Below are 22,133 nucleotides of genomic sequence, written 5' to 3' on the forward strand. Positions count from 1 at the left end.
TATAAACACCCTTAGCATATGAAGATAAGATTCCATTATCAATAAACTCACATTGGTAGGGAAGGTGTTTCTTAGGGTTTTTAGAACAACAAGTAAAATCATATATTTCACATAAATTCCAAGCATAGCATTGCAAACGTTGGATTTGACCCCATAGTAGTTTCCCTTTTTCAGATATACGGTGTCGCACATAACAAGCATGCTCATCTAAAGATTTGCCCTCAACTAAGCTAGTTGGGGTTTCGGCACGAGCACAAAGGGATCGAAGATGATCCAAGTAATAAGCTTCAACAGTGTGATAGATTTTGATTGGTTCTTCAACCATTGGTTCAGTAGGTATAACTATTTTTTTTGGTATTTTGCGTTTCCTACCCATAACTAAAGATAGAAAACAACTAAGAACAGCAAATAAAAATTACTTAGTGATAAAGCAAACAAGCACACATGAGAATATTCACCCCACGCTATGGCTCCCCGGCAACGGCGCCAGAAAAAGGTCTTGATAACCAACAAGTATAGGGGATCAATTGTAGCCTTTTTTGATAAGTTAGAGTGTCTAACCCAATGAGGAGCTAAAGGTAGAACAAATATTCCCTCAAGTTCTAGCGACCACCGATACAACTCTACGCACCCTTGATGTTCGCTTTACCGGAAACAAGTATGAAACTAGAAGTACTTTGTAGGTGTTGTTGGATAAGTATGCAAGATAATAAAGAGCAAGTAAATATAAAGTAGGGGCTGTTTAGATGAAGACACAACTAAATTAGTTTTAGTAAAGAGCTTTTGTCAACAAGAAGGTTATTTGTCCCTAGGCAATCGATAACTAGACCGGTAATCACTATTGCAATTTTATTTGAGGGAGAGGCATAAGCTAACGTACTTTCTCTACTTGGATCATATGCACTTATGATTGGAACTCTAGCAAGCATCTGCAACTACTAAAGATTCATTAAGGTAAAACCCAACCATAGCATTAAAGTATCAAGTCCCTTTTATCCCATACGCAAACAACCTACTTACTCGGGTCTGTGCTTCTGTCACTCACGCCACCCACCATAAGCAAATCATAAACATATTGCAAACCCTACAGCGGGAGTCCCTCACACTTGCGCGACACGGAGAGCACCATAGGACAGCACCAATAATAAAACATACAACTCAAACCAATCACGATCATCAAATAGCCATTAGGACAAAACAGATCTACTCAAACATCATAGGATAGCCATACATCATTGGGAAATAATATATAGCATTGAGCACCATGTTTAAGTAGAGATTACAGTGGGTAAGAGAGAGGTTACACCGCTGCATAGAGGGGGGAAGAGTTGGTGATGATGGCGGTGAAGTTGTTGGTGAAGATCGCGGTGATGATGATGGCCCCCGGTGGCACTCCGGTGCCACCGGAAGCGAGGGGAAGAGAGCCCCCCTCCTTCTTCTTCTTCCTTGACCTCCTCCCTATATGGGAGAAGGGTTTCCCCTCTGGTCCATGGCCTCCATGGCGTGGGAGGGGCGAGAGCCCCTCCGAGATTGGATCTATCTCTCTATCTCTCTCTGGTTCTGCGTTCTCCTCTGGCTCTGTTTCACCATTTCGCATATATATGGAGATCCGTAACTCCGATTGGCCTGAAACCTTCGCCGTGATTTTTTTCCGAATATTAGCTTTCTTGCGGCAAAAGAAGAGCGTCAACCGCCTTTCGGTGGGCTCACGAGGGTAGGGGGCGCCCCTGTCTCATGACCACCTCGGGCACTGGTTCATGTTGATTTTTCTTCCGAATTCTCCATATTTTCCAAAAATAAGCTCCGTCCGTTTTTATCCCGTTTGGACTCCGTTTGATATGGATATTCTGCGAAACCAAAAACATGCGACAGACAGGAACTGGCACTGGGCACTGGATCAATATGTTAGTCCCAAAAATAATATAAAAAGTTGCCAAAAAGTATATGAAAGTTGAATAATATTGGCATGGAACAATCAAAAATTATAGATACGACGGAGACGTATCATCGACCGTTGCCAGCTTCTTGAAGAAGAAAACCGGGCGAAGGCGACGGACGTGGAAAAGGCCACGATGGCGACCAAAGATACCCGCTCTGCGATGAGAGCGAAAAAGGAGGAGCTGTGTCAAGCCGGGGATATCGCGGCTAGGAAACCCTTTATGCTGCGGAGGAAGTTTGGAGATCCTCGGTATGCCCCTCTGGACCGGCTGTGGAGTTCGGTGAACGCATATCTGGACTTGGCGGCAAGTGCTGTCGATGCGGCCGAATACTTCCGAGATCAAACAGATTGTGAAGTGGACAAACTATTGTGGTCACAATTTAACGTTCCAGAGCGTCCGCTTCCATTCACTGGTCGGCTTGCCGAATGGGCCGAGCTGAATAGATTGTCCGGACTCGCCATGAGGTCTGTTGTGGATCATCTGTGGCCGGAAAGGCCAAAGCCGAACAGCTATTTTAGTTTGGTGCAGTAGTTCCTTGGTGCGGTGCCGCGCATTAATGCGATGAAGAGGTCGGCGTGCATAGAAGGCTCGCGGATGGCCCTTGCCCGTGTCAAAACATTCTGGGCGGAGATGGATTCCACCACTGTTGCGGTGCAGGGTTCGGCCATAGGCCGAGTGGCTGCCGAGCACTATTTTGAAGAAGTTCTTGAAGGCGCTCGTTCGATAGAGGCCAAGTGCTCGAAGAATATTACGTTTGATTGACATGTATTCCCATTGTAAAAACAATGTTTTATTAAGTTTATCAAGGTTGCATTTGTACTTTTTCCCGAAAGTATTATGATGCCTCCTGTGCGGCCGTTTATGTATATATGTATATAACCTGAAAGATTGCAGTCGTCGGCTTCAGCCCCCACGCATGTTCACACTTGACCCAACGTCTTGGTCCATTAAGGAGGTGATAGCGCAACGAACTAGGCAACCGGACTATAATGCTTTAACACTTTCACTTAGCCAGAGGAGTTTGACAGTGGGGCTACTATATAGCCCCTGGTGGCTCCGCACTCATCCGAATTCGGGGTGCGTACATGCCTGGCCGGTAAACGGCCCTTCGTTAAGGCGAAGGAATCCCGAAGATTCCGATAGGTCATCGAGTGGTTGACCAGTCTCACGCTATATCACGACAGTCAGTTTTCGGCTTTCTCTACTGAGGTGCTCGTCCGGATGAACTAGGGCACAATCGCAGTAGTTCTCCTGGTGCCGCCTTAGCCGATAGAGCGGAATGTAAGGCAGCAAAACACAGGAGCCGGGCAAACCCAACATTTGACCAAAGACATGATTCGGAGCTGATGCATATAAGGCCAAACTCGCGACGCCGAACACTCTCTAAGGTATTCGGTCTTTATGGTGTAAACCGGGCCTAAACAGTGCCCTTTGTAATAAGCCCCTAGTGTCCAGGTACGTGCAATATTCTGACGTGACCACATGCCAATACGTCAGCATCCTTCTCAATTGTACTGAGAATCCGAGGGATGTGTATCAACAAGAGACAGTAAAAAAGGTTTACGTAGGGTTTTAATCTAAAAAGAATCCTTGGAACGGGTCCCTGCTGCACGCCTGCGCCTGTGTCTCCGTTGTGCCGTATTCTGGACGGGTGTAGCACGATGGTCATCTGAAAAAGAGAGGAACTTAATTGAAAAGTTGTTGTGCAAAAGGTAAGTTATACTAAATAAACAATATGAGTAAAGTTGAGCCTGATTGTCACTTGTGCGTGCGTGTTGAGCCCCTTGTATTGTAATAGGGGTATAGCCATCAAACATGTATCAATTACATATAGCAGTACCGGACTCGTCCAACCGTGTCCATGGTCTTAACGACCTGTCAGATGCTTTAGTTGGTGAGGCCGTTTAGTGTGCGGCTGCCAAGGCAGCCGCATGGTCTTCCGCGCGCAAGGAGCGCTCAATATTTCCAATTACTGTAACACGTGGACTGGGCATCTTAAGCATGAGGGAAGCGTAATGCGGTATTGCGTTAAAGCGAGCGAAAGCTTCGCGTCCAAGTAGTGCTTGATAGCCACTTTGGAACGGAGCGATGTGGAACGTTAAATTTTCGCTACGGAAGTTATCAGGAAAGCCGAATATAACCTCTAGTAGCAGGGAGCCCGTACAATGGGCCTCTAGGCCTGGCGTTACTCCTTTAAAGTAGTATTGTTACGGCTAATTTTTGTTGGGTCTATCCCCATTTTGCAGACTATGTCCTGATATATCAGGTTTAGACTGCTGCCACCGTCCATCAGGACTCGTGTGAAGTGGTATCCGTCAATTATTGGGTCTAATACCAAGGCAGCCCATCCTGCACGCCGGATACTTGCCGAGTAATCTCGATGGTCGAAGGTGACCGGTTGGAACGACCAGTGGCAGGACTCTGCGGTGATAGGCCCTGGGGCATGTGTCTCTAGTAGTGCTGCTTTGTTTCTCCCCCTTGTCATGTGTAATACGTTTACTGTTTTGACTTTTGGTGGGAACTTCTTCTATTCCCTAGTGCTTTTCTTGCGAGGCTCGTCCTCATCTTCGCTTGGTGTATCATGCCCCTTGTGTTCGGCGTTGAGCTTGCCGGACTGCTTGAAGACCCAACATTCTCTATGGGTATGATTTGCAGGTTTATCGGGGGTGCTATGGATCTGACGTATTTGGTCCAGAATCTTGGTTAGGCTGGACAACTCGTCTCTATTGCCTTTGGGGGCAGCTTTTGCTGACCTGGCCGAGAGCTTTTGAATCCGGCGTTTACCGCTGTGCTCTTCGGACTGTCTTCTTTATTCCGGCGCTTGTTTTTTCTGCGTCGTGATTTCCCATTTCCGTTCCTGACTTCGGATGTACTTGGGTCGCTGGTGCTGCATCGGGCTAACCAGTTGTCCTCGCCCGCGCAAAAGCGGGTCATGAGGCTTGTTAATGCTGCCATTGTTCTCGGCTTTTCTTGGTCGAGGTGTCTGGCAAGCCATTCGTCTCGAACGCTGTGCTTGAAAGCTGCTAAGGCTTCGGCGTCCAGACAGTCGACTATTTGGTTCTTTTTAGTGAGGAACCTGTTCCAAAGCTTTCGGGCTCACTCTCCGGGTTGTTGACTTATATGACTTTAATCGTCTGCATCCGGTGGTCGGACATAGGTCCCTTGAAAATTTGCCCGAAAGGCGTCTTCGAGCTCTTCCCAGTTTCCAATGGAGTTTTTGGGGAGGCTTTTAAGCCAATGCCGAGCTAGACCTTTGAGCTTGAGAGGTAAGTACTTGATGGCATGGAGATCGTCTCCTCGAGCCATATGGATATGGAGGATGTAGTCCTCAATCCAGACCCCAGGGTCTATCGTTCCATCGTACGCCTCTATGTTTACGGGTTTGAATCCCTCTGGAAATTCATGGTCCAGCACCTCATCGGTGAAACATAGGGGGTGTGCGGCACCCCTGTATTTGGGTGTACTGTGGTATTGGGATGTTTGTTGTGTTGCATTGCATGCTGGAGCGCGCTTGCGTGGCCCGTAGATGGATCTGGTTGCGCCGTACTTTTGATGCGATTCGTCACATGGATCGCGTACCGGCTCATGTGCGGTGTCGTTTGCCATTCTATGTTGGCCACGAGGTCGTCTATCCGACTGGATGGCCGTTTTGTTTTTTGATTGCAGGGGATCTAAGGCCTCCTCATCGAATTCAGGTAGCAGCTTTCTCTTTGGGTAGCTCTTGGTGTGGCGATTAGCGTCATACTTCGCTGCAGTGTTGAGTACTTCACTCTATCTGATTCTGAGTGTGTCTTGTGCAGTCCTGAGCCTTTGCTTCTGCTTTTTCAGACTCCTCGCAGTGGCAACTAGTCTTTGATGGGCACTCTGTTGCTCTGGGTGCCTGTCCGCTGTGATGTCGTCCGGACTGTTGTCTTTGACGGGGTCGGGTTGTTCGGTTTGATTCTCTGTGTTGCCCTGGTCGGGCGATGGTTCACCCTGCTCCCTGACCTCACCTGCTCCTCCAAAGTCCTCAACTGCTCCGGCCAAATCCTCAGCACCTGTGCATCTCGCCACATGCCAAAGAACAGCAGGCATCTCTATTGCCTCAGGAGCATCTGCTAGTTCCTCGGCACCACTGCATTCTTCAACTGGTCCCACTCTGTTGAAGACCAAGGCAACTGCTGGACGAGGCTCTCGACCAAGTCCTCAAAAGAAGCATGTCGCTTTTCAAGTACCGTTTGATGAAGATGAAGCTGATGATGAAGAACTTGCTGAAATCATTGGGGACAAACAAGTCAGGGCCGCTAGAGCCAAAGGCACAAGTGTGCCTCTGCTTTTGGATCCAAAGTTGATCCTTGATTACATTGATCTCTGGCACAAGGACCCCAACACTCCCATGCCTGATTTCAAGTTGACTCCTGGTCAAAGTCATATGTTGACTCACTTCATTCAAGAAGATAAATGGAAATTTGAAAAGGCCAGGCAAATCAAGAAAGCCACTACAACAAAAACCCCCCTTCAGTAACTCATAGATGTGTTGTCGTTTGTTCGTATAAGCGTTGCTAAGGTCTACACCAACGAATTCATATGTGTTGTCATTGGTGGCGTTGCAAGGGTCTACAACAACGTATATAGATCCGTTGGTAATCTGGAGAATAATGTGTTGCAAGGCAACAACAAATCCATGCAACGCTTCTTTGCGTTGGTGCTTGCAAAATAGAATAACCTCCATATATAGTTGTTTATAACACTATTGGTCTATGCACTGGTGCTTGCACAATAGAATAACCTTCATATATGATCATTTAAAACAGTACTTAGTGTGAATGGCAGTACATGTATACCTTTAGTAGAATGGCAGTACAAGGTATAACTTTAGTAAGATTCGATAGAGTAGAAATGGAAGTCATATATTGATTCAACGAAACAATCTGTTATTACAATGCAAGTATCATCAACTATGAGTACATCACTTTCTTAGAAAAAAAATGAAATTTCTAAACATTCATAGAACTGTCTTGTTTCTCCTCCAAGTACCAAGAATCATCATACGTTCTCCAAGGATCCAATTAATCATCTAGTATTGAAATTCTCAACCTACAAAGAAAAATCATAATACTATTTAGGCATAAATTCCAAGTGAAGTTCAAAAACATACATACTGTACATTGTACTAAGGAACCACATAAACGTCTCAGCCTTAGTTAGTTTTGTGTCACCATTACTTACGTACAACTCATGCTTGGTATGATGTATTAGGAAAAAAAACTGAATGCCAATAACCCAAAAATCATTAACTAATCTACATCACAGAAAACTTTGTAGATACCTGAGAACTACATTGTCACATTGGAATTTCTCAATTCAAAAATAGAATTCTCAGAACCAGTAGAAGAAACAACATGAAAAGAAACAAATCGTTAGATTTGGGCTCCTGAGAATTTATATCTAGAGAAGGTAGGATCCAGGGAGTTTACACAAAATTAAAAATAATTTAATGTGGCACTATTTAATTCTTGAGGACCAGACCAAGCACTAGAGCTAAATACATATTTATGAAAATGCATGAGGGGTGACCTATGTAATGGCTGAACTATCCGAATAAAAGCAAAGCTGAGTAATGGATGAACGTTTTTTTTCTCAAAACTAAGAAACACGACCCATGTGCCTTTACTGCCAATGTGACTTTTCATTTAACCCGGAGAATTTGATCTTTGGTCATAGCTCAGCTCCCTAATCACGTATTGTTTGTCACGTCATTTAATAACTGAATATCGATACCTATATGACTCTACAAAATATGGGCCTGGACAAAAATTAAGACCGAAAAAACTAGACATATATTGGCACAATTAACTAACAAAGATTCATTGGAACAGTTAGTGTAAAAATTAAGGACATGGAATAAATAAGAATGCTAGGAGAAGATAAAGAAATGGACACCTTATAGTGGCCTGAACCAGGGGAGAGGGTTTACCAAGTAAGCGAATGGGTTACCCCACTTTTTGCGACCTTGTCGTAATTAAGCTGTACATTTCCTTCCATCTGCCCGGAAGTTGCACGCCATTAAAGCAAGTTAAACCCTTACACAATCTTATCTGTTGTGCATCTATTGTCAACAATTCAAAACTTGACCTGTAGGACAGTTTGATACCAACATCACGGTTACTACAAGTGTTTAGAGACTGACTGACTATTAGCTGACATCTTGGAAGGCAAAAATTGCAAGGGAAAAATCAAGAGTAGAGATTATTACTGTACGCATTGTACATATTGAGTAATACACTTTAGTCAAAAAATTATTGAGTAATATTTGCAACGGAGAGCATAAAAGAGAATCTGATCAAGGGAAGAGATTAGAGAAGAGATGACAAGTAGTTGGCTCAGTTTGCAAGAATTTTAGAACATACAGATTATCTATATTTTTATTTGGGAATGCATATCATCTTCTATCTACTGTATAGGTACTAAGTAGCAGCAAAATCAGCACCAGTAGCAATAGCAACCAGAGGCAGCAGTAATAGTAACTTGTTGTGGTAGCAAACAATCAGCGTCACCAAGGGCTGCACTTTCTATCAGAATGCTTACACCACACAGACACATGCACAACAGCCAAGCACGCACGCAGCCGCAAGCAAACGGACCCAGGGCCACCAAAGCAAGACTACGCCGGGCACCAAAATAAATCCAAAAGTGTACCATCGCCAGGGAAGGCTTTGCGAGCCGCAAGAACCACCCGCACTGGAGGGATCCAATTGATTCTCGAGGTCTCGAGGAACACGGCCGGAGCTACACCCCCAGCTCCCCTAACCTCGGGCCCGTCTCCACTGCAGGCCACCACAGAGAGAAGGAGCAGCACCCTACACAACAGCTTGTTTCAGACCCATGTCCGAGCCAGCAGCAGCGACGCGGGGTAGTGGCCTCCAAGACAGAGGCGGGCGAGCTGCGCTGGCGATCCGTGGCGGCTAGGGTTACCGTGGGGATGTGTGCAGTGGCATGGACGACGTCGCCGCAGCAGAATATAGGAAGAGACAATTGAGGGGGAGCCTGGCCTACGAGGGACGGCGCGGGACAGCGCCGGATCTATCTAGAATCAAAGGTGCGGCGGCTGGCCATGGAAGTCGCAGGTGAGAGAGAGGGGATTCGGGGGGCGAGATGGCGGATAGAAATTTGGGCTGCATGATTTGGGTGGATGAGGTGTGGGTACGGGAAGGGTTTTTTAGGGACGAGGAGGTTAGCTCTAAGTGCGGGAGGTGGGAGGTGGGATAAACAACACATACTGTGATATCGTTGGTACAAAAGTGTTGGTATAGGGGGGTGTTTGTTGTAGTGAGCGTAGTACAAAAGGGAGCGCTTCCTAAAGAAAAACGTTGTCTCTATAACAACTGAAGAACTCGTCAATATGCAGTGTGAGATCAAGAAACTTAGTGATGAATTTGACGCATACCATGCTGATTGGCTGGGAGCCAAGGTTCGTTTTGTGAGACTCGCTGACAACTTCACATCCACTATTGCTGCCCAATTGCAACAAGAAATTCCTCGAGCTGCTGCATCTGCTCAGCCTACTGAAGAAAATGCCAGCACCACTGGTGACACTCAGGCTGCTGAAGAAAATGCTAATTCCAGGGCTAATGACTGCATTCAAGTCGCTGAAGAAATTGCCAGGGCAACCACTAGTTTTGTGCCTGAAGAAGATGAAGAAGTCAGGGCAACTACATCAGTTGCGCCTGAAGAAATTCAACCAAATTGCTCTGCTCCTCCTGCGCCTACACCAACTCCGATCCTTCCATTTGCATCAGATGCAAAGAAGACCAAGGCTACAGAGCATGCAGCTGTGAAGAAAAGGAAGGCATCAACTGCATCAGATTCTTCAGTTCCGAAGAAAATGAAGCCACTTATAAGTTCCTATGACAATCCAATTGATATTGTTCCTGTCCGGTCCATGCCATCAAGGGACCTTGTTCCTTTTAATGAAGAATACGTGATCCCAAACGGATCAGATGATGACATTCCTTCTACTGCTTCGTCAGAGCAGTTGGATGAAGAAATTAAAGTGGATGAAATCCCTTCAACCCCACTTATCTCATCGCCCATGCCTCAGTTCACTGCTAAAGAGGCTGGCGTTGAAGAAATGGATGAAGAAGAGGATGTGGACATTGGAAGCACTACTCCAGTGATGAATGATGACTTTTGGGAAAGTCAGCACCCCAATTTTCCTTTGTTCACACCTCTTCAACAAATTCCTCGGTCCCCTGTAGCTACTGAAGTACAAATGGGATCTGAAGAACCACATGCAACACCATCTGTTCATGAAGAAATTCCAGCCACTAGTGCTGAAGAAAATCTAAATGAAGAATTGAAGTCCCAGGCTGCCATTGAAGAAGAACCTGAAATTCCTCAGCATGCGGAACCTGAGATCGAGATCCCTGAGGTAGTGATGCAATTGACTGACACTCCTCACCCCAAGCCAAAGGATCCCTTCTTGAAGAAGCAAAAATTCAAGGCTGATGACTTCTTTGGCGAGCAAGGATTATTCACTGACTACAATCCTTATGACTCTACTCGTCTAAGGAGGAAGCATTTCTGGACTGCAAGCTAGGCCAACTTCTATTCTTCACTGCTTTTCAACAAGGACAAAATCTTATACCATGAGCATATTCCTCATGTGGATATGGAATCATTGTCCTGTTTCTCTCCTGTCCTCGGTGTGCTTCATGATGCAGGCCTCCTCAACTTTTGCTCTGACATTCTTGATTGGAATGAAGAGCTTATTCTTTAGTTCTACGCTACACTGCATATCACAGGTGATCCTGAAGATATCAACACCTGGGTCTTGGACTAGATGACCGATAACACTCACTATAAGGCACCGACCTCTGAATTACTTCACGCCCTGCCCATCAGTCCACCCAGTGAAGAAGCTCGCTGCCTGTACCAAGAACCTGAACTCACTGCTCATTACATGCAAGTTCTAATGAAGCCTCTGAAGCCCAGTCAAGCCCCAAGGACCAAATTCCTTGTGAAGAACTTACTCTATGTGCCCAGAACAGTTTATCGCATTCTGACGAGGACAATGAGTCCTATAAAGGCCATGACTCATTTGATGAGAAAATTGTTGGCATCATGAAGAATCTGCTATTCAACATCATTCATAGCATTCACGTCAATTACTATGATTTCTTCATGAGGACTCTGGCAAATGTTGCACTCTCTCCGTTTGAGTTGAAGCCTTATGCTCCTTGGATTATGAGATTCCTCAGATCAAGGTCTTCACTCAACTACAAGGCTGATTTTCAAAATCACCTCAGCTACTGATACGTCTCCAACGTATCTATAATTTTTGATTGCTCCATGCTATATTATCTACTGTTTTGGACATTATTGGGCTTTATTTTCCACTTTTATATTATTTTTGGGACTAACCTATTAACCGGAGGCCCAACCCAGAATTGTTGTTTTTTGCCTGTTTTAGGGTTTTGAAGAAAAGGAATATCAAACGGAGTCCAAACGGAATGAAACCTTGGGGAACGTGATTTTCTCAACGAACAAGACCCGGGAGACTTGGACCCTACGTCAAGACACAAAAGAGGAGGCCACGAGGTAGGGGGCGCGCCTACCCCCACCAGGCGCACCCTCCACCCTCGTGGGCCCCCTGTTGCTCCACCGACGTACTTCTTCCTCCTATATATACCTACGTACCCCCAAACAATCGGATACGGAGCCAAAAACCTAATTCCACCACCGCAACTTTCTGTATCCACAAGATCCCATCTTGGGGCTTGTTCCGGAGCTCCGCCAGAGGGGGCATCGATCATGGAGGGCTTCTACATCAACACCATAGCCCTTCCGATGAAGTGTGAGTAGTTTACCTTAGACCTACGGGTCCATAGTTATTAGCTAGATGGCTTCTTCTCTCTTTTTGGATCTCAATACAATGTTCTCCCCCTCTCTTGTGGAGAACTATTCGATGTAATCTTCTTTTTGCGATGTGTTTGTTGAGACCGATGAATTGTGGGTTTATGATCAAATCTATCTATGAACAATATTTGAATCTTCTCTGAATTCTTTTATGTATGATTGGTTATCTTTGTAAGTCTCTTCGAATTATCAGTTTGATTTGGCCTACTAGATTGATCTTTCTTGCAATGGGAGAAGTGCTTAGCATTGGGTTCAATCTTGCGGTGTCCTTTCCTAGTGACAGTAGGGGCAGCAAGGCACGTATTGTATTGTTGCCATCGAGGATAACATGATGGGGTTTTCATCATATTGCATGAGTTTATCCCTCTACATCATGTCATCTTGCTTAAGGCGTTACTCTGTTTTTAACTTAATACTCTAGATGCATGCTGGATAGCGGTTGATGAGTGGAGTAATAGTAGTAGATGCAGGCAGGAGTCGGTCTACTTGTCTCGGACGTGATGCCTATATACATGATCATGCCTAGATATTCTCATAACTATGATCAATTCTGTCAATTGCTCAATAGTAATTTGTTTACCCGCCGTAGAATACTTATGCTCTCGAGAGAAGCCACTAGTGAAACTTATGGCCCCCGGGTCTATCTTTATCATATTAATCTCCTACTACTTAGTTATTTCCTTTGCTTTTTTTTACTTTGCCTTTATTTTACTTTGCATCTTTATCACAAAAATACCAAAAATATTATCTTATCATATCTATCAGATCTCACTCTCGTAAGTGGCCGTGTAGGGATTGACAACCCCTATTCGCGTTGGTTGCGAGGATTTATTTGTTTTGTGCAGGTACGAGGGACTCGCGCGTAGCCTCCTACTGGATTGATTCGTTGGTTCTCAAAAACTTAGGGAAATACTTACGCTACTTTGCTGCATCATCCCTTCCTCTTTGGGGAAAACCAACGCAGTGCTCAAGAGGTAGCAAGAAGGATTTCTGGCGCCATTGCCGGGGAGGTCTAGGCAAAAGTCAACACACCAAGTACCCATCGCATACCCTTATCTCCCGCATTACATTATTTGCCATTTGCCTCTCGTTTTCCTCTCCCCCACTTCACCCTTGCCGTTTTATTCGCCCTCTCTCTATCCTCCCTCTCTTTCTCTATTTGCCTCTTTCTGCTCGCTTGCTTTTTGTTTGCTTGTGTGTTAGTTTGCTTGTTTGTCATGATGGCTCAAGATAACACTAAATTATGCGACTTCACCAATACCAACAACAATGATTTTATTAGCACTCCGACTGCTCCTCTTACCGATGCTGAATCTTGTGAGATTAATACTGCTTTGCTGAATCTTGTTATGAAAGATCCGTTTTCCGGCCTTCCTAGTGAAGTTGCCGCTACCCATCTAAATAGCTTCGTTGATTTGTGTGATATGAAAAATAAGAAAGATGTGGATAATGATATTGTTAAATTGAAACTATTTCCTTTTTCACTTAGAGATCATGCTAAAGCTTGGTTTTCATCTTTGCCTAAAAATAGTATTGATTCATGGAATAAGTGCAAAGATGCTTTTATCTCTAAGTATTTTCCTCCCGCTAAGATCATCTCTCTTAGAAATGATATTATGAATTTTAAGCAACTTGATCATGAACATGTTGCACAAGCTTGGGATGGAATGAAACTAATGATACGTAATTGCCCTACTCATGGTTTAAATTTGTGGATGATTATACAAAAATTTTATGCCGGATTGAATTTCACTTCTAGAAATCTTTTAGATTCGTCCACGGGAGGCACTTTTATGGAAATCACTTTAGGAGAAGCTACTAAACTCCTAGATAATAGTATGGTTAATTATTCTCAATGACATACTAAAAGATCTACTAATAAAATGTGCATGCGATAGAATAAATTAATGTTTTCACTGGAAAGATGGATGAACTTATGAAATTATTTGCTAATAAGAGTGTTTCTTCTTATCCTAATGATATGCCCTTGTCTACTTTGATTGAGAATAATAATGAATCTATGGATGTGAATTTTGTTGGTAGGAACAATTTTGGTAACAATGCGTATAGAGGACATTTTAATCCTAGGCCTTATCCTAGTAATTCCTCTAATAATTATGGTAATTCCTACAACAATTCTTATGGAAATTATAATAAGATGCCCTCTGATTTTGAATCCAATATTAAAGAATTTTTACTTCGCAAAAGAATTTTAATGCTTTGATTGAAGAAAAATTGCTTAAGATTAATGAGTTGGCTAGGAACGTTGATAGAATTTCTCTTGATCTTGATTCTTTGAAACTTAGATCTATTCCACCTAAGCATGATATCAATGAGTCTCTCAAAGCCATGGAATTTCCATTGATGAGTGCAAAGAAAGAACCGCTAGGATGCGTGCTAAGAAAGATGCCTTTATAAGAGCGTGTTCTTCTAGTTCCTATGAAAATAATGATGAAGATCTAAAAGTTATTGATGTGTCCCATATTAAATCTCTGCTTTGCAATATGAATCTTGATAATGATGGACTGAATATGATCCACCTTTACCTAGAAGGCGTTCCAAGAATTCAGAATTTTTTTGATCTTGATGCTAAAATTGATAAAAGTGGGATTGAAGAAATTAAAATCCTAGATGTTGCTAAACCCACTATTATGGATTTAAAGGAATTTAACTATAAAAATTGCTCTTTGATTGATTTAATTTCCTTGTTGCAATCCGTGCTAAATTCTCCTCATGCTTATAGTCAAAATAAAGCGTTTACTAAACATATCATTGATGCCTTGATGCAATCTTATGAAGAAAAACTTGAATTGGAAGTTTCTATCCCTAGAAAGCTTTATGATGAGTGGGAACCAACTATTAAAATTAAAACTAAAGATCATGAATGCTATGCTTTATGTGATTTGGGTGCTAGTGTTTCCACGATTCCAAAGACTTTGTGTGATTTGTTAGGTTTCCGTGATTTTGATGATTGCTCTTTAAACTTGCACCTTGCGGATTCCACTATTAAGAAACCTATGGGAAGAATTAATGATGTTCTTATTGTTGCAAATAGGAATTATGTGCCCATAGATATTATTGTTCTTGACATAGATTGCAATCCTTCATGTCCTATTATTCTTGGTAGACCTTTCCTTAGAATGATTGGTGTAATTATTGATATGAAGGAAGGAAATATTAGATTCCAATTTCCATTAAGGAAAGGCATGGAACACTTTCCTAGAAAGAAAATTAAATTACCTTATGAATCTATCATGAGAGACACTTATGGATTTCCTACCAAAGATGGCAATACCTAGATCTATCCTTGCTTGTTATGCCTAGCTAGGGGCGTTAAACGATAGCGCTTGTTGGGAGGCAACCCAATTTTATTTTTATTCCTTGCTTTATGCTCCTGTTTAGTAATAAATAATTTATCTAGCCTCTGTTTTGGTTGTGTTTTTTGTGTTTAATTAGTGTTTGTGCCAAGTCGAACCGTTGGGAAGACTTGGGGAAAGTCTTGTTACACTTGCTGTAAAAAACAGAAACTTTAGCGCTCACGAGAACTACTACCATTTTTATTTGGAAAGTGATATTTAGTTAATTCTTTTTGAATATGATTAATAGATAAATTACTCACGTCCAGAGATTTATTTTAGAATTTTTGGGGTTCCAGATCTTGCTATAGCTACAGATTACTACAGACTGTTCTGTTTTTGACAGATTCTGTTTTTTCATGTGTTGTTTGCTTATTTTGATGAATCTATGGCTAGTAAAATAGTTTATAAACCATAGAGAAGTTGGAATACAGTAGGTATAACACCAATATGAATAAATAATGAGTTCATTACAGTACCTTGAAGTGGTATTTTGTTTTCTTTCGCTAACGAAGCTCACGAGATTTTCTACTTTAAGTTTTGTGTTGTGAAGTTTTCAAGTTTTGGGTAAAGATTTGATGTATTATGGAACAAGGAGTGGCAAGAGCCTAAGCTTGGGGATGCCCATGGCACCCCCAAGATAATCTAAGGACACCTAAAAGCCAAAGCTTGGGGATGCCCCGGAAGGCATCCCCTCTTTCGTCTACTTCTATCGGTAACTTTACTTGGAGCTATATTTTTATTTGCCACATGATATGTGTTTTGCTTGGAGCGTCTTGTATGATTTGAGTCTTTACTTTTTACTTTACCACAATCATCCTTGCTGTACAGACCTTTTGAGAGAGCCATACATTATTTGGAATTTGTTAGAATACTCTATGTGCTTCGCTTATATCTTTTGAGTTATGTAGTTTTGCTCTAGTACTTCACTTATATCTTTTAGAGCGCGGTGGTGGATTTGTTTTATAGAAACTATTGATCTCTCATGCTTCATTTAGATTATTTTGAGAGTCTTAAATATTATGGTAATTTTCTTAAAATCCTAATATGCTTGGTATACAAGATTAATAATAAAACTTTCTTATGAGTGTGTTGAATACTATGAGAAGTTCGATGCTTGATAATTGTTTTGAGATATGAAGATGGTGATATTAAAGCTGTGCTAGTAGAGTAGTTGTGAATTTGAAGAATACTTGTGTTAAAGTTTGTGATTCCCGTAGCATGCACGTATGGTGAACCGTTATGTGATGAAGTCGGAGCATGATTTATTTATTTATTATTGTCTTCCTTATGAGTGGCGGTCGGGGACGAGCGATGGTCTTTTCCTACCAATCTATCCCCCTAGGAGCATGCGCGTAATACTTTGCTTTGATAACTTGTAGATTTTTGCAATAAGTATATGAGTTCTTTATGACTAATGTTGAGTCCATGGATTATACGCACTTTTCTCACCCTTCCACCTTTGCTAGCCTCTCTAAATACCGCGCACCTTTTGCCGATATCATACACCCACCATATACCTTCCTCAAAACAGCCACCATACCTACCTATTATGGCATTTCCATAGCCATTCCGAGATATATTTCCATGCAAGTTTCCACCGTTCCGTTTATTATGACACACTCCATCATTGTCATATTGCTTAGAATGATCATGTAGTCGACATCGTATTTGTGGCAAAGCCACCATTCATAATTCTTTCATACATGTCACTCATGAGTCATTGCATATCCCGGTACACTGCTGGAGGCATTCATATAGAGTCATATTTTGTTCTAAGTATCGAGTTGTAATTGTTGAGTTGTAAGAAAATAAAAGTGTGATGATCATCATTATTAGAGCATTGTCCCAGTGAGGAAATGATGATGGAGACTATGATTCCGCCACAAGTCGGGATGAGACTCCGGACGGAAAATAAAAAAAAAGAGAAAAGAAAAAAAGAGGCCATAAAAAAAGGAGAAAAGGCCCAAATAAAAAAATAAGAGAAGGGAATGCTACTATCCTTTTACCACACTTGTGATTCAAAGTAGCACCATGATATTCATAGTAGAGAGTCTCTCATTTCGTCACTTTCATATACTAGTGGGAATTTTTCATTATAGAACTTGGCTTGTATATTCCAATGATGGGCTTCCTCAAATTGCCCTAGGTCTTCGTGAGCAAGCGAGTTGGATGCACACCCACTTAGTTCTTTTGTTGAGCTTTCATATACTTATAGCTCTAGTGCATCCATTGCATGGCAATCCCTACTCACTCACATTGATATCTATTGATGGGCATCTCCATAGCCCGTTGATACGCCTAGTTGATGTGAGACTATCTTCTCCCTTTTTGTCTTCTCCACAACCACCATTCTATTCCACCTATAAGTGCTATGTCCATGGCTCACGCTCATGTATTGCGTGGAGATTAAAAATGTTAGAGAACACCAAAAGTATGAAATAATTGCTTGGCTTGTCATCAGGGTTGTGCATGATTTAAATATTTTGTGTGGTGAAGATGGAGCATAGCTAGGCTATATGATTTTGTAGGGATAACATTCTTTGGCCATGCTATTTTGAGAAGACATAATTGCTTTGTTAGTACGAATCTTTCGGATCTGAATATTCATACCACAATTAAGAAGAATTACATTAAATTTATGCCAAGTAGCACTCCGCATCAAAAATTCTATTTCTATCATTTACCTACTCAAGGACGAGCAGGAATTAAGCTTGGGGATGCTTGATACGTCTCCAACGTATCTATAATTTTTGATTGATCCATGTTATATTATCTACTATTTTGGACATTATTGGGCTTTATTTTCCACTCTTATATTATTTTTGGGACTAACCTATTAACCGGAGGCCCAACCCAGAATTGCTGTTTTTGCCTGTTTTAGGGTTTCAAAGAAAAGGAATATCAGATGGAGTCCAAACGGAATGAAACCTTCGGGAACGTGATTTTCTCAACGAACAAGACCCGGGAGACTTGGACCCTACGTCAACACACAAAAGAGGAGGCCACAAGGTAGGGGGGCGCGCCTACCCCCACCAGGCGCGCCCTCCACCCTCGTGGGTCCCCTGTTGCTCCACCGACGTACTCCTTCCTCCTATATATACCTACGTACCCCCAAACGATCAGATACGGAGCCAAAAACCTACTTCCACCGCCGCAACTTTCTGTATCCACGAGATCCCATCTTGGGGCCTATTCCGGAGCTCCGCCGGAGGGGGCATCGATCACGGAGGGCTTCTACATCAACACCATAGCCCTTCCGATGAAGTGTGAGTAGTTTACCTCATACCTACGTGTCCATAGTTATTAGCTAGATGGCTTCTTCTCTCTTTTTGGATCTCAATACAATGTTCTCCCCCTCTCTTGTGGAGGACTATTTGATGTAATCTTCTTTTGGTGGTGTGTTTGTTGACCGATGAATTGTGGGTTTATGATCAAGTCTATCTATGAACAATATTTGAATCTTCTTTGAATTCTTTTATGTATGATTGGTTATCTTTGTAAGTCTCTTCGAATTATCAGTTTGGTTTGGCCTACTAGATTGATCTTTCTTGCAATGGGAGAAGTGCTTAGCTTTGGGTTCAATCTTGCGGTGTCCTTTCCCAGTGACAGTAGGGGCAGCAAGGCACGTATTGTATTGTTGCCATCGAGGATAACAAGATGGGGTTTTCATCATATTGCATGAGTTTATCCATCTACATCATGTCATCTTGCTTAAGGTGTTACTCTGTTTTTAACTTAATACTCTAGATGCATGCTGGATAGCGGTCGATGAGTGGAGTAATAGTAGTAGATGCAGGAAGGAGTCGGTCTACTTGTCTCGGACGTGATGCCTATATACATGATCATACCTAGATATTCTCATAACTATGCTCAATTCTGTCAATTGCTCAACAGTAATTTGTTTACCCACCGTAGAGTACTTATGCTCTTGAGAGAAGCCACTAGTGAAACCTATGGCCCCCGGGTCTATATTTATCATATTAATCTCCTACTACTTAGTTATTTCCTTTGCTTTTTACTTTGCCTTTATTTTACTTTGCATCTTTATCACAAAAATACCAAAAATATTATCTTATCATATCTATCAGATCTCACTCTCGTAAGTGGCCGTGTAGGGATTGACAACCCCTATTCGTGTTGGTTGCGAGGATTTATTTGTTTTGTGCAGGTACGAGGGACTCGCGCGTAGCCTCCTACTGGATTGATACCTTGGTTCTCAAAAACTGAGGGAAATACTTACGCTACTTTGTTGCATCATCCCTTCCTCTTCGGGGAAAACCAACGCAGTGCTCAAGAGGTAGCAGCTACCTACCCCCAATTGAAGTCCCCAAGCAGACCTGTACCTCAACTGATGAAAAAGGGAAGGCACCGGTTGTCATTCATGAAGGCGTTCGTCCATTGGATGGTCAGTTTCACAAAGCTGCATCTTATTCCATCAATGATGACTATGCCACTCATGACTCTGCTGCAAATGCACCCAAGTCTACACCTCAAGCCACAGCTCCAAGAGTGATGACTGACCGTGAGCTGCTTCTTAGTCTTCACCAGAAGGTGGATCGCAACCATAAATGGGTTAAGCGTCAGTTTGGTTCAATTATTCACAACATGACTACTACACATAATGCAGTGAAGAAAAACCATTACTAGCTCCATGGAGTTTTCGGTCGCACCTGAGCTGTCTTATCACATCTGTATGGCGAGGAAGATCTGAAGCAAATGGGTCTCAAGGAGAACTTTCACTGGTCTTCACCTCCTCCGAAGAAATTCAAGAAGGTCAAAGTTTCTACCTTGGTGGCCAGCTCCTATTCTTCATCCCGCGACACCGACGAGTATGAAGACTTGGTCAACACTGCGGGAGGCCCTACAACGACAAACGACCCAAATAACGCTGGCACTCCTCCATCAACTTGATATTCTTCAGGGCGTTAGTCCTCATTTTCGATCCTTTTGGTCATTCGATGACAAAGGGGGAGAAATTTGAGTTAGTCTTCAAGTGGGTCCACTTATATGGGCGTTTTCTTCTAAGTTACAACTCTCGTTCTTTTGAAGACTTTGCTGGATCGAGTTGTAAACTTAAACTCTATGGTGGTCTGATATTTTTGCTGAGTTTTTCTACATGCTTATTCCTCATTAATGTTAATGCACGCATGCTGAATTACATCAGTCACCATATTTCATCATGCATTTCAAATTCTTCATATTATATGTTAATTGCGTGTATGAATTACAAGATATAGGGGGAGATCTCCATGATTCTACTCTTCAAGTGTGCATTGCTTCAAAAGCAAATTCCTCACTATGCACATCTTCACGGGGAGTTCTTCTATATCTTGCAATCAAAATCCTCAACCTCAGTATTTACACTTCATATGTTTATCCCCGTTGAAAACTTAACCTATATTGTCATCAATCACCAAAAAGTGGGAGGTTGTAAGTGCATCTAGTGCCCCTTAGTGATTTTGGTGTATTGAAGACTTATAGGTTAAGGGACTGATGCGTTTGTGAGTGCACACAGGTCTATAAGTCTATGAGGAGTTTGATATTTACAGAGAAAGTCAACCCCTAAAAATGAAGTTCTTCGACTGAAGACTTTGGATTTCTGAAGACTTTGAAAGTGAAGAAATTGGTGTGATCCTGAAGACTTGGTATTCATTCGAGGAACATGAAGCGTGAAGACTTTTGTTTTCGTAGGTTCATTTTCTCTTTCTTGAGTCATAGGAAACACCGTACTGTTAAAGGGGGTCGAGGAAATACTAAGAAAAAATTTCCAAGTGATGCTCAACTCAAATCCTACACCTACCAATCCCTTCGAGTGGAGCCATTGGAAATCTCATACAACTCAGTCATTTTTTTTAGTGACAAAGACGGAGTTCTTCTGGTCTCTGAAGAATTTGTTCTGACTGAGGAGTTAGGAATTCGCCAGTGCGGATTGCCTACACAGTGAGGAACATGATAGCCCTAAGGAATTTAATACTGAAATATCTGACCGTTGTTGTGCTATGCGCCAGCTGTCCCAAAATATCTACCCACCTAAAGGTCATATCATTGAAGGGCATTTATGTCTTATCATGTCGGGCTGCTCCCTAGGCTATAAATAGCCACCCCCTACAACCACTAGCTGCTTGGCTGCTCCGAGAGAAACTGACACTTGTCAGAGCATCCCATCCTCCGAGGACTTTGAGTGAAAATCATCAAGTGAGGAAAACCCAAACCCAAACACGTATAAACCTCAAGTGATTAAGCATCACTGAAGAGATTGATCCTGCGTGGATCCGACGCTTGTTACCTTTAAAGACTATGTATCTTCCAGACAGTTAGGCGTCATGGTCTAGAGCATCCAAGAGGAAATTTTGGATCGCCGAGTGACCGAGTCTGTGAAGGTTTGGAAGTCACCTGAAGACTTACCACGAGTGATTGGGCGAGGTCTATGTGACCTTAGCTCAAGGGGAATACAGTAAGGACTGAGTGTTCTGGACTGCGTGTTCAGAACTAGGTGTCCGGAACTGTGTGTCCTCAGGTTTAAATACCTAGCCGCACTAACCAGACGTACAACTGTCACAGCAGTTGGAACTGGTCTACCAAATCATTGTCTTCACCAAGCTACCTGGTTCCATTTCCTCGACCCTTTCATTTTCTCATTTCTGTGTTGTGTGCTTGTTCATTTCTGTGTTGTGTGCTTGTTCATATCTATTTGAAGACTTTGACTGAAGACTTTCTCAATTTCCTCAGTTCAATTTCTTCAGTCTGTTTGTCTTCATCCTGTGTTATCCTGTGTTTACGCTTTCTGTACTCTGTGCTTATTTTTTAATTCATCATGAAGACCATGCTCATGTTCTGTTATGTTTACTTCTGAGTACTTATTCCGCTACAAGTATTTCTTCACTCAGGAATTTCCTCACCCTGAAATTCCTCAGTGAAGATTTTATAAAAATTGCCT

Source organism: Triticum aestivum, chromosome 7A (genome assembly GCF_018294505.1).
Source record: "Triticum aestivum cultivar Chinese Spring chromosome 7A, IWGSC CS RefSeq v2.1, whole genome shotgun sequence".
NCBI lineage: Eukaryota > Viridiplantae > Streptophyta > Magnoliopsida > Poales > Poaceae > Triticum > Triticum aestivum.